Source organism: Chiloscyllium plagiosum, unplaced genomic scaffold (assembly GCF_037043375.1).
Source record: "Chiloscyllium plagiosum isolate Xiang-an unplaced genomic scaffold, Cpla_swu_hap1 HiC_scaffold_2, whole genome shotgun sequence".
NCBI classification, from domain to species: Eukaryota; Metazoa; Chordata; class Chondrichthyes; order Orectolobiformes; family Hemiscylliidae; genus Chiloscyllium; species Chiloscyllium plagiosum.
In genome coordinates, this window is record NW_028270140.1 from 25,929,676 (window position 1) to 25,939,352 (window position 9,677).

At 39.9% G+C, this 9,677-nt stretch overlaps 1 long non-coding RNA gene across 1 annotated transcript; it reads right to left on the reverse strand.

The window, feature by feature from the left end:
* Positions 1-935: 935 nt before the first annotated feature.
* Positions 936-4,818, reverse strand: LOC148151835 (uncharacterized). Its single transcript, XR_015758976.1, has 3 exons — positions 4,612-4,818; positions 3,566-3,785; positions 936-1,869 (listed from the first exon to the last, which is right to left on the reverse strand). It is a non-coding gene; the product is annotated as an uncharacterized LOC148151835 (long non-coding RNA).
* Between the last annotated feature and the right edge of the window lie 4,859 nt (positions 4,819-9,677).

The window sequence follows — 9,677 nt, forward strand, 5'->3', positions numbered from 1 at the left end:
CCAGTCAACCAGTTATTTGTGCACTTCCAGCAAGTACCCAGTGTCGAGAAAATGTGCAAGGATTTTTGGTGATCATTGTACTGGGGTAGACATTGGCTGATGTTCTCCACAGAAGACACAGTACAGGGGAAAGAGTGAAGTTACTGTTCCAATATGAGACTGTGAGTGGCATATTGCTATCTGAGCAAGAAATTTAAATAAGTGACAGGAATATTCCTGATTGGCAGACATGACTTGGGCTTTCTTTCCTTCCTGTTAATTGTAACAAATAACACCAGCCATCCGTGCCTGACAAATATATTTTACAATGTTGTTCAGTCAGGAACCACAGTGATGAGAACCAAAAAGCTTTGGGACCATGATCCAAGTGTTTACATGGACATGGTAAAAGCCTTATGAGAACTCACTGTAGCAATGAGAAATGAGAACAGTAGATAGATATTGGAGCATAATAGCAATATAGGAGTCAAACTAAAGCACATTAAATGATTGTGCGCATCACCTGTGGTCTGACTGGTGCCTTGTGTAGGCTAAACAATGTTTTGGGAAGGAAGGGTTTGTTTGGAGAGACAGACTTGATAATAGTTGCTTTGGGAAAAAGCAGCTATCATGGGGATGGGGGAGCAGTGGTCTGGTCAGGTAGACATCAGTTCTTCTGGAACAGTAGGATTGTTTACAGGAATGATAGGAGATGGCCTATTCAAGATGGAATGGAATGCCTTTCAAGATAGACTAGACTTTTTTCTCTGGGCAACGTTATTTTGGCTGAACTGGCTGCAAATTATTTCCACTGGAAGGTAACAGTTATTTTCTGTTTCGTAAGGAAAAACATTGAGAAGAACTTTTCTTTTTTATTTTCCTGGCTTAGTGAAGTGATGAGACAGTTGCAATAACAAGGATAAAATATAACCATAGAATATCAAGCATGATTTTATTCTCATTTTATTCTATAATGCACAAATTAGTTTTATTTAATCGATTTAAGAATTAGTTTGAGTGGATATTTCACCACATTCTTGAGCTCTTCCCTGAATTTAGCCTGAGTAACTGCATAAATGCCTGTATTTGTGCAGCAACTCAAGAGTAGTAACATGGGCCCAGTCTGTTGTAAAATGTACAGTGGGTCATTCTGGCTGGCATAACTGTAATGGTTTGTAATCCGGGTATACAAGAAGAGTAGAACGTGCAACATCCACAGCAAGATAAATGTTCCTGATATACTGAGCAGTAGTATAATAGACTTCCGGCGGTGCTCCAACTCTGGATCACTCTCACTGGTTGCTTTATTGTGGCCTATAAGTCCCTTGCGGACTCTACTGGTCACTAAAATATGCTTGACCGTTGCAGCATTCAGCAGAAGAATCAGAAAGAATGGGGTACAAGGGGTTAATATGACATCAAACCAAGCAAATATCATCCACATGTGAGACGTATAATAAATAGACTTTCTGGGACAAAGCTAAGGAACATTGTTAATTGTATATTGAGATTCAAACGTAAAATACCAAGGTATGTTGTTCAAACAGCTCAGGACACTCACTATCCCCACAACGGTCACTGCTGTTTTTACAGTACAGTATTTAGTTTTTAGGTTCTGACAACAAATGGCTATAAAACGATCAAAGGTAAATGTGACTGTTAACCAAACAGAAGCATCTGTTGTTGATTGAAGAATTGTGCGTCTTAAAGCACAAATGGGTGTAATGTGAAGGAATGTCAGTGGAAAATTAGATGCCATAATTTTATTTAACATCACATCAATGATAATGACCAGTAGATCTGCCATTGCCATGCCTACCAAATAGCAAGAGACACATTTTGAAAGGCCGCATTTTCCCCGTGACAGGACCAGAATTGTCAGAAAGTTAACTGTTAGGAAACAGAAGAAAATGACCAATTAAATTCACAACAGAAAGCTTATTTTAAAATAATTCACAAAACACAATGCTTACTATATTGTGCCATGTTAGTTGGTCATAAATATTCACTTATTACATACTCACATTATACATTAGTGATTTGAATGAAGGTATTGTTGTTAGATTTTCAGATGGCAAAGATAGGTCGAGGGACAGATAGTGTTGAGGTGGTAGGGAAGCTGCAGAAGGACTTGAACAGGCTATGAGAGTACGCAAAAAAGTGGCAGCTGTAACACAATGTGGGAAAGTGTGAGGTTACCTTCTTTGCTGGGAGGAATAGAGACCTGGACCATTTTCTAAATGTGGAAAGGCTTTGGAAATCTGAAGCACAAATTGACTTAGGAGTCTGTGTTCAGGATTCTCATAAGGTTAATTTGTAGGTTCAGTTGTCATTTAGTAAGGCAAATGCAAGGTTAGCATTCATTTTGAGAGGACTACAAGAGAAGGGATGTGCTATTGAGGCTGTATGACACTCTGATAAAAGCAAATTTGGAATATTATGAGCAGTTTAGGCCCCATATATCTGCTGGCCTGGGAGGGGGTCCAGAGGTGGTTTATGAGAATAATACTGGAGATGATGGACTTGTCATATGAGGAACAGCTAAGGACTCTTAGTCTGCACCTAGAGTTATACACTTTGGGGGGGGAGGTGAGATATGTCATTGAAATTTATAGAATACTGAAAGATCTGAATATGGTTGACATAGATAAGGTTTTTCCACATGTAGGACAGACTAGGACCTGAGGGCACAGATTCAGAGTGAAGAGGTGATATCTCAGAACTGAGGAGGGATTTCGTCAAACAGAGGGTGGTGAATCTGTTAAACTCATTGCCACAGAAGGCTATGGAACCAAGTCATTGAGTGCATTTAAGACAGAGATAGATAGGTTTTTGATTAGTAAGGGGATCACAAGTTACAGGGAGAAAACCGGAGAATACCTTTAAGGTATCAGCCATGATCCCACGATAATGGCTCAGCAGATTGGATGGGCCGAATGACTTAATTTTGCTCCTATATCTTAGGACCACGTCCTGCAACTGGATTGAGAGAACCTTGCGCAGTACGGGTTATGGGATGGACAGAGGATATGTTGTGGACCACGTATGGGAGATATGGAATTGGTAAAGTATATGATGCGTGTGGGAATTTGCAGGTGAACTATGACCCTGGGAGAATTGCGCTCGTCAAAGTACTGCGGCTGAGAGGGTGACAGTTCCAATGAAATTCGGAACATCGCAAGGTGAGAAAAGAACGGGTAAAGTAACGGAAAGGCTCATTCGGGCTATTTTGATGAAGAGGTGGTGAACGCCGTCCCGAATAGCTGAGATTAAAGTACAACGTGTAACACGAGATGCTGGAGATCCTAGAATGCCTGATCTGCAAGAGGAGCGATAGCCTGAACCGGGGAGTGTCAGAGGCCAGCGTGAATATGGACAGACCAAGAATATTCAAGTGATGGCTGTACGCAAGGAACGATTTCCTGACTAACACTTTGTTGTCAGAAATTCATTACTTAAAAGCGTTCATTAATGAATATTCTGATTACATTCTATTAGTAATTAATTCTTTGTTACATAGTAGATGGTAGATAAATAATAAACGTAGACAAACCACCACCATTAAGGATGGACGGTAAATGCTTACCCAGCCTCAATCGGGCAATGAGGAAGTCTATCGTTTGGTCAGCCAGTCAATTTGCAAATCCAGTCATAATACTTTACCGTACGAAGTACCTCCTTCTTTTGAAGATAATTTTGATTTTTTTTAAACTGCGACCTTTAAACGAATTAACCACCTTTTATGTCATTTCGTAGCTGTACAGCGTTTAACTCCAGGATCATTAGCGGGCAGAATACTGTGCCCTCTGTATTAACCAGTAGAAAACAAAGTAATAAATTACTTCACAGATAAATACACACTAAATGTTCGTGACACGTGGTTAGAATAATTAATGCAGAAGTTTCAATGTTTGGAAATGTTGGAAATGTAGCTTCGGTTCACGCGTGGCAATTTTATTATCTTGGAAAGATTCAATACCAAATATGTTTCACCATGTCTAACATTCCAAATGTTCTGGATTCATTACAGTGCAGACAGGCGAGAGAGATATAGCAAGACATCATCACAGCAGCAGATGCTCCCACCACTACACATTCTATCAAATGGGAATTAAATGATAATAAATGAATTGGAACATAATCTTAACACAAAGGATCTATTACAGTACCATCTCCCACATATCGTCTGTACCTACAATCATCGGGAAATTGTTCTGCTAATGGACTGTAGGAGAAACGTGGACTTACAACGTTAACTTCTTCTGATAGCCAATAGTTTTACCCAGCATTTTACACCGTATTTGTGGGTCAGGGGGAGTTCTCCCCGGTAATATATTTCTCAAAAATCCTTCCAAATCTTAACAATCTAAGAACTCTTTGAAACGCATATCAAGGACCGACTGCACAGCTTGGCGAGCTTGCTAGACTGTTAATGCTGCCTCTATTAGCACCGATTGTATTGTCCTTCCAGTCAACATTAAATAAATAGCAGCGAGCCCAGGAACTGTCCCATTGAAATGGGACACTGATCAACACATATTAAACCGGCCGCCCGTTCAAACACGGTAAGCAACATCGGAAAAAGGCAGTAAAACTAGTCGATGTTAACAGTAACCGGTTAAGATGATTTACCTGGAATACCAACGGCTGTGAGAAGAGGGTAGTAAATGTGTTTTATCTTCAAAATTATTTTCGACTGTGGCATTCTTTTAACTAATAGAGAAGTTCCTTTAACGCCGCTTCTTGGAAATCTTTCCGAGGATCAATAAAGGACCGCGGCTGCTCCGTGTGCCAGGGATGGCCGAGACACGACTCTGGTGGAGTGTCGAAAGTAAACGATTTGAAGAAACTATTTTATAGTGAGAGAATTCTCTTGCGACCCCAGTTGTGCAATTACTCAAATTACCTACACCCACTGAACAAACAGCAGCGATAACAACGAATCGAAATAAACAACCGGTTCATGTAACCGGATAAAATGATTGATTAGATATGATTAATTTTCTGGATTCGGTTACATATGGTATTGATTTTAATAAGTCATTTTATGTTCAGTCTTCCTGAAGACATGTGCTTAACTCATATTCTTCTCCATGTCTTTCTAGCCTATTGCCAGTCTTTTCCTTTACCAATCACTTTGGTCAATTTTCAAGCCATTCAGCATTGATATACTCTTCCTCATTTGCGTTGAAGTCTTCTCTCAGTAATGGATTTTTCAGGTCAACTGCCTATTATGATGAATCCTAGCCAGACTTCTACCTTTCCCCAGTTCTGTTCAACAAATATCCTCCTTCATTCACTCTCTACTGCATTTCCTCAATCCATTTGATCTATTCCATTTTCTTCCAAATCCACACTTCCCAGCTACTTACCAGGTTGTTCCCTTTCCTATTGTCCAAATCTCCACATCCATACAAAACACTTGAAGTCAAGCTTCTTTCAAAATTGTTTACTTATTTACTCAATTTCAAAATAGTCACTGGCTTTTCTTACAAAATGTGGCCTTTGCCATTGCTATCATAGTGTATTTAATTTTGATATATGTGCTCTGCTAAAGGCCTTAGTGCACTGCTTCATCTGTGCTGCTTCCTTGGCAATTTTTTTTTATTACTGGTGGTTTTTTATGGCCTACCATTCTCAGGGGCAGAATGCGAAGTCCTATGTCTACCTTTTCTGAACCATACAGTAATCATCTAGTCAATTGAGCTAACCAGCCACATAGCTGAACCATGCACAAAAATCAGATAGGCAGCTACTAAACTAGCAAAAATCAATATGACAGACAGTCAAGCAACTGTAAAGAAGTATATAGCAACACATTTTGACAGGAGCAACTGATTACTGCACCCTATACTCCCAGGTAACTTCCTGCTCAATTACAAACTAGACCAGAGTTTGCTTAGTTTTCACAATTAACATTAATTGAATTTCAAGTGTACTGGTGTCATGGTGGAGTTTAAATGCATATTCTCAAAACATTAAGTAGGGCGTGTAAATTAATACACCAGTGAGATTACCACTGTACTACCATCTCCACTTAAAGTGAAACAAACAGTCCATATATCTTGAGACCATGAAGGTGCAAAGGCCAGTCAAGGGATTGATGCAGTGATTTTGGATTTCATAACTGCCAAGAGTTTTATCCGGTCAATGCAATCAGTTCAAACATCAGATCGCCTTTGGTTTCTTTGGTAGCATGGTCATTATCACCTGCATGAGATCCCCTGGCCATTCTCCTGATAAGTAAATATCTTTCTCAGGCACATTGTATGGGATCTGCTGGGGGTATAATTGTAGCCCAGTATTATCATAGTCATGTTTAAGTGTTTGGCAAGTAAACTAGCAACTCCGTGGAAGGCAATGGCGAACCAATGCTGAATCAATAGACAATAGACAATAGGTGCAGGAGTAGGCCATTCAGCCCTTCGAGCCTGCACCACCATTCAATATGATCATGGCTGATCATTCCTAATCAGTATCCTCTTCCTGCCTTATCTCCATAACCCTTGATTCCACTATCTTTGAGAGCTCTATCCAACTCTTTCTTAAATGAATCCAGAGACTGGGCCTCCACTGCCCTCTGGGGCAGAGCATTCCACACAGCCACCACTCTCTGGGTGAAGAAGTTTCTCCTCATCTCTGTCCTAAATGGTCTACCCTGTATTTTTAAGCTGTGTCCTCTGGTTCGGCACTCACCCATCAGCGGAAACATGTTTCCTGCTGCCAGAGTGTCCAATCCTTTCATAATCTTATATGTCTCAATCAGATCCCCTCTCAGTCTTCTAAACTCAAGGGTATACAAGCCCAGTCGCTACAGTCTTTCAGTGTAAGGTAATCCCGCCATTCCAGGAATTGACCTTGTGAACCTACGCTGCACTCCCTTAATAGCCAGAATGTCTTTCCTCAAATTTGGAGACCAGAACTGCACACAGTACTCCAGGTGTAGTCTCACCAGGGCCCTGTACAGCTGCAGAAGCACTTCTTTGCTTCTAAACTCAATTCCTCTTGTTATGAAGGCCAGCATGCTATTAGCCTTCTTCACTACCTCTGTACCTGCATGCTTGCCTTCATTGACTGGTGTACAAGAACACCCAGATCTCTCTGTACTGCCCCTTTACCTAAATTGATTCCATTGAGGTAGTAATCTGCCTTCCTGTTCTTGCCACCAAAGTGGATAACCATACATTTATCCACATTAAACTGCATCTGCCATGCATCTGCCCACTCACCTAACTTGTCCAGGTCACCCTGTAATCTCCTAACATCCTCATCACATTTCACCCTGCCACCCAGCTTTGTATCATCAGCAAATTTGCTAATGTTATTGCTGATACCATAACATTAGCTAAAATCAGCTAAAATAAGTCTCAGGGTGGCATAAATTAACACCATCAGATGTAGATGGGAGTCCCTATCAATAGGCAGATGCTATTATGTTTGGCAAGGGAGAGAGTCAGACCTCACAGATCACCATCCAGTGAAATCCCCAAATGTACAAATCTGTCAATAACACATGAATTGGAAAATGGGATGTTTGGACAATGAACAGGAAAGGGAAGTTAGAGAACTTAAAATAAGAAAAATGAAAAGGAAAAATGAAACGTCCTGGAGTTATATCAAATACAAAGGACCTGAAAAGGTGACTTCGTAAGTGATTAAATGTGCATTATATAATCTGAAGTAAAAGGAAAGGAATTGTGGAGTAGCAGTACTGTTAGAAAGGGGGAGTGGCAGATGTGAAAATAAAGCAAAATGTGATTAAGGTGGATTGATGCCCATAGAACTAAATGGACTATCAGTGAACGTGGTAAATGTTCAGACAACTAGGTCAACATATTAACATTCCTGAAGAAGGGCTTATGCCCGAAACGTCGATTCTCCCGCTCCTTGGATGCTGTCTGACTTGCTGCGCTTTTCCAGCAACACATTTTTCAGCTCTGATCTCCAGTATCTGCAATCTTCACTTTCTCCAACATATTAACATCCAAAGAAAGGTGACTAAATGTGAGATAGAACTGAAAACCTAACAGACTGGAGATTATTATGGAAGATTGCATTGTTGAAGAAGAAAGAGACAAAAAAGAAGATCCATTATGTAAAACATGAAGTGCATGAGGCCAAACTGATAGACTTTTTTTTTAACCAAAGATCAGGACTCAATATGTCAAATATGTAGTTTAGGCAACATAAAAGGAAAATATATGCATTGAAAATGTTTGGCAATAGATGAAGATTTCAATTGAATGATACAATGGGATGTCAAATGTCTTGCCTTAATGTTTAAAACTCAAAAGCTCAACCAGGACCCAACGCAGATGCAGATACAAACCTTAACCTTGTGAAATTGGAAGCAGTATTCTAATTGAAGAAGAATTCGCAGAAAACAGAACCAAAATGTTTGAAACATGTGAATGAAGAACTTCTAAAATAGGTAAACAAAGCATTAGCTGGAAAAGACATCAACACAGAGAAGAAATAGAAACAAACTAAAGAATTTGTCAAGGAAGGAGGTGCAAACAGCTTGGGTTTTTAAGAGGAAAAGGGATCAATAAACGATGAATTATAATTTCAAAGTTATATAAAGTAGAAGAATGGAGAAAATAGAAGAATACCAAGAGTAAAGCAAGCAAGCTAAAAAGTAGAAACTTGAATAATGAGTTAAAGAGTCATTGAGTCATAGAGATGTAAACAAATGCAAACAGCTTTGAAACAAATTCTTTAGTTCAACTCATCCATGTAGACCATATATTCTAAAACGAATCTACTCCCATTTGCTAGCATTTGGCTAATATCCTTTCCTGTTCATATACCCATCCAGATGTCTTTAAAAGTTGTAATTGTACCAACCTCCACCACCTACTCTGACAGCTCATTCTATGCACACACCATTCTCTGTGTGAAAACATTGCCCCTTAGGTCCTTTTTCAATCTTGCCCCTCTCACCTCAAACTTTGCTGTCTAGTTTTGGACTCCCCTACCCTTGATTATTTACCCTATCCATATTCCTGATGATTTTATAGACCTCTATAAGTTTACCTGTCAGCCTCTGATGCTCCAGGGAAAATAGCCCCAGTCTATTCAGTCATTCCCTTTGGATCAAACCCCTCCCCAATCCTGGAAACATCCTCATAAATCTTTTCTGAACCCTTTCAAGTTTAACAACATCTTTCCTGTAGTAGGAAGACTAGAACTGAATGCAGTATTCCAAATGTGGCCTAACCAATGTCCTGTACAGTCACAACATGACCTCGCAACTTTTATACTCAATAGTCTGACCAATAAGGTCAAGCATACTAAATGCTTTCTTCATTACCCTGTCCACTTGTGACTCCACTTTCAAGGAGCTATGAATCTGCACTCTAAGGTCTCTTTATTCGGCAACACTCCTCAGGACATTACAATTAGGTGTGTAAGTTTTGCACTAGTTTGCCTTACCAAAATGCAACACCACACATTTATCTAAATTTAACTCAATCTGCCACTCCTCGGCCCATTGGCCCATCTGATCAAGATCCCATTGTACTCTGAGGTAACCTTCTCCGCTGTCCACTACACCACCAATTTTGGTGTCATCTGCAAACTTAACTATACCTCTTATATTGACATCCAAGTCATTTGTATAAATGACAAGAAGCAATGGATTAAACACCAATCCCTGCAGCACACCTCTGGCTACAGGCCTCCAGTCTAAAAAGCAA